Source organism: Mus caroli, unplaced genomic scaffold (genome assembly GCF_978045245.1).
Source record: "Mus caroli unplaced genomic scaffold, Mus_caroli_1 scaffold_2, whole genome shotgun sequence".
In the NCBI taxonomy this organism is placed as follows: Eukaryota; Metazoa; Chordata; class Mammalia; order Rodentia; family Muridae; genus Mus; species Mus caroli.
This window is the reverse complement of record NW_028227257.1, coordinates 30,528,389-30,535,036: the sequence shown is the minus strand read 5'-3', so window position 1 is coordinate 30,535,036 and position 6,648 is coordinate 30,528,389. Positions and strand designations below refer to the sequence as shown.

Sequence of the window (6,648 nt, the reverse complement as noted above, 5' to 3'; positions counted from 1 at the left end):
TTATTCTATTTTGGGGAGGGATGTTGCATGGGTGGATATAAAGAGAGGGGAGATAAGTGGGATTGGCATGAATGATGTGAAACTCATAAAGAATCAATAAAAATTTTAAGGAGAAGGAAAAATTGATGTAGATAAGCAGAAAGAGATTTTCCCTGTGTCACATTTTTACTCAATATAGTCACTTTCTTACTTGTCTCACGGTATATCATGCATGTCTATAGCCAGGAAATGGATTGTCTGGTGCTTTCAGCTTTTAGCTTGGAGGCAGGTGAAGGTGAAATATGGGAATGACTAGTCATGTTTCTACTCCACACTGAGACTTTTCCTACATGAGCGCACAGAAAGCTCCCATTGCCTCATTGGTTATCTGGAAGTTATTGATTGATAATTTGTGCTACTTTCTCTAGGTTCTAAATGGCATCAGTGACTACAGATTATCCCAGATTTTAAATATGGTACTGAGGAGTAATTATTATACTACAAGTAATCTCACACTAGAATCAAATGAAGATCAATATCTTAAGCTGTACTCATCATTTGCATTCAGTAGAATCCTCAGCAGACTAGTTCCTCTTTATATGACACAGGATGGAGGCAGAGGAGGAGGGAAAATAACAAAGTAAAATATCTCACACAAAGAAGTTGTGCTATTCCTGTCCTTCAGACAGTAGAACTGAGATATCTAATTTAATTGAAATGAAGGCACATCATATCAAAACTTATGGGACACAATGAAAGCAGTGCTAGGAGGAAAATTCGTAGCACTAAGGGGCTCCAAAAAGAAACTGGAGAGAGCAGAAACTAGCAGCTTGACAGCACACCTGAAAGCTCTAGGACAAAAAGAAGCAAATGAACCCAAGAGGAGTAGACAGCAGGAAATAATCAAACTTGGGGCTCAACCAAGTAGAAACAAAAAGAACTATACAAAGAATCAACAAAATTGGGAGCTGGTTCTTTGAGAAAGTCAACAAGATAGAAAAACCCTTAGCCAGATTAACCAGAGGGAACAGAGATAATATCCAATTTGCTGAAAGGACCCAGATATAGCTGTCTCTTGTGAGACTATGCCCAGGCCTAGCAAACACAGAAGTGGATGCTCGTAGTCAGCTATTGAACGGATCACAGGGCCCCCAATGGAGGAGCTAGAGAAAGTACCCAAGGAGCTAAAGGGATCTGCAATCCTATAGGTGGAACAACAATATGAACTAACCAGTACCACACCCCACCCCGGAGCTCGTATCTCTAGCTACATATGAAGCAGAAGATGGCCTAGTTGGCCATCAGTGGAAAGAGAGGCCCATTGGTTGTGCAAACTTTATATGCCTCAGTACAGGGGAACGACAGGGCCAAGAAGTGGGAGTGGGTGGGTGGGGGAGTGGGTGGGGGAGCGTGTGGGAGACTTTTGGGATATCATTGGAAATGTAAATGAAATAAATACCCAATAAAAAAATAAAAATAATAAAAATAGGGGGAAGCTCCCTGCGAGCTGCAATTGCAGTGCTCGCCTCTCATGGTTCGCGTGGAGCTATGCTTTCCCCGGCAATGAGCGTCAGCAGACGGACTCTGGCTGCAGCAGCCTGTGCTAAACAGGAAGGGGCTCAGCACCAGCATGCTTTACATCACCGAGAGCCGCCTGTCCTGGTTAGATGGTTCGGCATTAGGATTTTCACTGGAATATCCCACCAATAGTTTACATGCGGTGTCCAGGGATCCAAACGCTTATCCTCAAGAGCATTTGTATGCTATGGTGAATGCCAAGCTTGAAGAAGAATCAAAAGAACCTCTTTCTGATGAAGATGAGGAAAACAATGATGATGTTGAACCCATTTCTGAATTTAGATTTGTGCCCAGTGATAAGTCATCCTTGGAGCCGATGTTCACAGCAATGTGTGAGTGCCAAGCCTTGCATCCAGACCCTGAGGATGAAGACTCGGATGACTATGATGGAGAGGAATATGACGTGGAGGCACACAAACAAGGACCAGGAGACATCCCTACATTTTATACCTATGAAGAAGGACTATCCCATTTAACAGCGGAAGGGCAAGCCACGTTTGGAGAGATTAGAAGGGATGCTTTCTCAGTCTGTGAGCAGCCAATATAATATGGCAGGCATCCGAACAGAAGATTCAGTAAGAAATTATGAAGATGGCATGGAGGTAGAAACCACACCAACTGTTGCTGGACAGTTTGAGGATGCAGATGTTGATCACTGAAGATGACTTATCTACTATACAATTCTGCTCATAACTGTAGGCAAGAACGTGATGCCTCTTCACTCCAGAATGGGGCTGGTGAAAGACTTTTTTCTTCTACAAAACTCATTTCTTAAGTCAAACTATAATGAGACAGCAAGCCGTCACCAGCAGAAGAGACTATGTATGACCTCTATTAACAAAGGTGAATTAACTGAACAGGTATTTGTAGTTTCTCATTTCCCCTAAGCTTCCTGTGTATGTTCTGAGAAGGCCTCTGAGTCTTGCCTTTGCTGAGTGCGTCTGTCAGCTGCAAGATTCACCTGTGTGGTGAAATGCACAGAGCTCACACTGGGCGGAAGGGACTTGCAGAAGCTTAGATGTCTGGGATTTAGGAGAACTCTCTTATCCCTGAGATTAAAAAGCAAAGGCCTCAGAGGGAGCAGCCTCTAGATTTTCCACAGAGGCATGGGTCCTCTACTTGGGGCTAAGACACATCTCACAATACTTGTGTGCTAGCTTCTGCTGCTCTTCATGTACCATCAGCTCTGTTATGTTCTCCTAGGTCAGGTCCTTGACTGTCCACCCTCTTAACCCTCCTAATGTTAGCTTTCTGTCACAGAATAAATAATCTGAAATGAAAAATTAATAATAAAAATTAAAATTAAAATTAAAAAATACTTTCAGAAAAGAAAAGGGAGACATAACAACAGAAACTGAGGAAATTCAGTAAATCATCAGAACCTACTACAAAAGCCTATATTCAACAAAACTGGAAAATCTGGATGAAATGAACAATTTTCTAGACAGATACCAAATTTAAATCATGATCAGATAAACCATCTAAACAGTCTCATAACCCCTAAAGAAATAGCAGCAGTCATTAAAATTCTCCCCCCCCCCCCCAAAAAAAAAGCCCAGGACCAGATGGATGTAGTGTAGAATACCATCAGATCTTCAGTGTCGCTGTCCAGCAGCCATGGAGAACCAGGTATACCTGAAAGGGAGGCTGGGAATGAAAGAGGAAGGGTGGGTAAGAGAAGAATGAAGCCAAGAAACAGATTTCTGATCATGGCTCAAAGTTTAATTTTTAGCTCTGGGTTTATATAGGGGAAACCCAAAAACCCATCCTTTATTTGGCTGAGTTCTGTTGCCTTGTTTCAGCTGGATTCTGTTGCAAAACAAGCTCAGCAGCTCAGCAAGCAGTCTGCTTCTGCAGGTGGACAAGACATAGGATTTCCACCTAGGTCAGAAGACTCCAACCAGATCATGAGAATTCTGACTGTGGCAAACAGTTAAGGTCAGATTAGCCTACTCAGGGCTGAGGGAAGGGCACAATCCCCCCTTTTTATTTTTTAAAATTATTTTTTATGAGCATAATAGGGGCACAAAATTACATGAACTGTATGATCCTGTCTAGGAAATAGAGTGGCTTGGTGACCATATATGTCTTAGGTCTGGGTCTGTATAGCACCTTCTTATCCATCTCAGAGAACAAGCACAGCTTGTTGGTGTCAACCTTCATATGCACATGTAGAAGTTGAGGACATTGAGAAATCTTTATATGTGACTTACACATATTCTAGAAATCTTTATATGTGACATACACATATTCTAGAAATGCCAAATCTTTGTCTCAAGCCATTACTATTTTGATGATGTAAAGAGTGAGATTGTGTGGCCAATTGTTCCTATGTAAAGCCTATAATCTGCCTGGTATAAAAATCTGCTTTAGTATTGCCCTAAGGTGTCTTGTCCAGGCAATCCAGTATGAGCTTTTAAATGTCCAAAGACAGTCCTTGAAAGGTACAATATTTTCTCTTAACTTGCATTCTAGTTGCATAAATAATTGTAAAATTTGAAAATTAGCAGTATCTAAAAATAAAAAAGGAACAATTTCAAGCAATTATAAGTTATGAGCAATATATTGGCTTCCAGTAGACAAATTAAAAGCTAGATATTTCAACATTTTCAAAACAATGGCTACAGCATGTAAGTCAATTATTTGTGCTGGAGCAGGCAAAACTCAAGAGAATAAACATGATCCAATTACATATGGTTTTCTCACATAGATGGACTTTTTATAAATACAGTAGATACATTCTTTATGGGATGCATACCTAAATTTACAGGAAATACAAATGCATGCATAGAAGTAAATCATAACAACTTGTCTTTTGAATAATGATTATCAGTTTTGCCTAAAAGTTTGCCATGTAATATATCAAATATCAGTATTTTGCAATAACTAATTTAATTTCTTTTTGAAATAAGGAATAAACATTTCATCAGGTTCATAAGATATTCTTTTCAACATACTTCCATGATTCTAGCCTACAGTTCTGTATTAACACAGCAACAGCTTCATAATAGGATGCTAAAACATTACTTGGAGATGAAGAAAGATGAACCCACATTAATGCTCCCTTTGCTAAAGAATTTCTGTGGGCACATAACATAAACAGCCAGCAATCCATTACTGTAGTTTCCTCTACTATCTGCAAAACTATTCATCCCTCACCAGTTAATTTGCATCCCCCTTAATATTATCAAAGAAAAGGCTTAAGTTCTTCTGTGGTGAGCTTAAGGTGAAGTATTAGCCAATTAACAACTCCTGGAAGCTTTTGAAGATAATTTGAAGTAATTAAATCATCTTTTCTTTATTGAATTTCCTGTGCCACAATTTTTCTAGGATATAACTGAGGCCCCAAATATTGAAAAAGATATTGCCTTTGAATCTTTTCTGGAGCAACAACTATTCCAAATTTTTAAGGATCATTGTACAAGAACAAAGGCTTGTAGTAAAATTTCTTCAGAGGGATCAGCTAATAAAATATAAGTATAATGAATAATATACACTGAAGGACTCAAACTTCTTGTATTGAAGCAGCAACAAATTATTGTATATAATGAAGGGCTATTAGCTATCCCCTGTGGCAAAAGTTTCCAATGATATTGCTTCATGGACTCCTTAAAGTTTCAAGCTGACTAAAAGCAAACCCTTTACAATCATCAGGATGCAAAGCAATACAGAACAATCCTCCAAATCCATAATAATTCTATATAGAGTAGACAGGACAGATTGTAACACCTGTACAAGTTCCATAGCCTCATGAACTTTTCATAAATCGTAAGTTTGAACTTTGTTTTAAACAACACCTTGATAGATCTGTAATAATGCTGTTTTGGACTATGTGTAATTTCCAGGTCCTCAGAGGTGAGGCAAGGGTGCAAAAAACTTTCTAGGCAGAGTTTACAAAACAAAAGCAGTACCACACAAACTTTGCTGAGGCTGCTCTGAGCTTTGCATTAACTTAAATGTAAGTATGTCTTAATCTGAGCCTATTGCCTGAGGCCTGGACCAATTATTACCCCTCCTTCAATGAGGACAGATAGCCTAACACCAATACTCTTCAAACTATTCTACAAAATAGAAACAGAAAGAACACAACCAATTTCATTCTATGAATCCACAATTATACTTATACATAAACCACACAAAGACCCAACAAAGGAAGAGAACTTCAGGCCAAATTTGCTTATGAATATCGATCCAAAAATACTCAAGAAAATTCTCACAAACTGAATCCAAGAATACATACATCAAAATTATCATACATCATGATCAAGTTGGCTTCATAACAGGGACACAGGGATAGTTCAATACATGGAAATCCATTAATGTAATCTACTATATAAACAAACTCAAAGAAAAAAAAAACACATGATCATCTCATTAGATGCTGAAAAAGCATTTGACAACATTCAACATCCCTTCATGGTGAAAGTCTCAGAAAGATCAGGAATTCAAGGCCCATATCTAAACTTAGTAAAAGCAATATAAAGCAAACCAGTAGCCAACATCAAACTGAATGGAGGGGAACTTGAAGCAATCTCACTAAAATCAGAGAATAACAAGGCTGCCTGCTATCTCTCATCTATTCAATGTAGTGCTCAAATATCCAAGCCAGAGCAATTAAACAAAAGGGGATCAATGGAATACAAATTGGAAAGGAAGAATTCAACATATCACATTTTGCAGATGATATGATAGTATGCTAAGTGACCCAAAAAATCCACCAGAGAACTCTTAAACCTGATGAACAACTTCAGCAACCTGGCTGGATATAAAATTATCTCCAACAAAACAGAAGCCTTCCTCTACTCAAATGATAAACAGGCTGAGAAAGAATTTACATAAATGACACCCTTCACAATAGTCACAAATCATACAAAATACCTTGATGTGACTCTAACCAAGCAAGTGAAAGGTCTGTATGATGAGAACTTCAAGACTCTGAAGAAAAAAAATGGAAAAAGATCTCAGAAGATGGAAAGATCGCCCATGATAATGGATTGGCAGAATTAATTTAGTAAAAATTGTCATCTTGCCAAAAGCAATGGAGAGATTCAATGAAATCCCCATTAAAACTACAACTCAATTCTTCATTGA

General features: G+C 38.6%; 1 pseudogene; it reads left to right on the top strand.

The window, feature by feature from the left end:
* The first annotated feature begins 207 nt into the window (after window positions 1–207).
* Window positions 208–2,469, top strand: LOC110307278 (methylosome subunit pICln pseudogene; annotated as a pseudogene).
* Window positions 2,470–6,648: the final 4,179 nt, after the last annotated feature.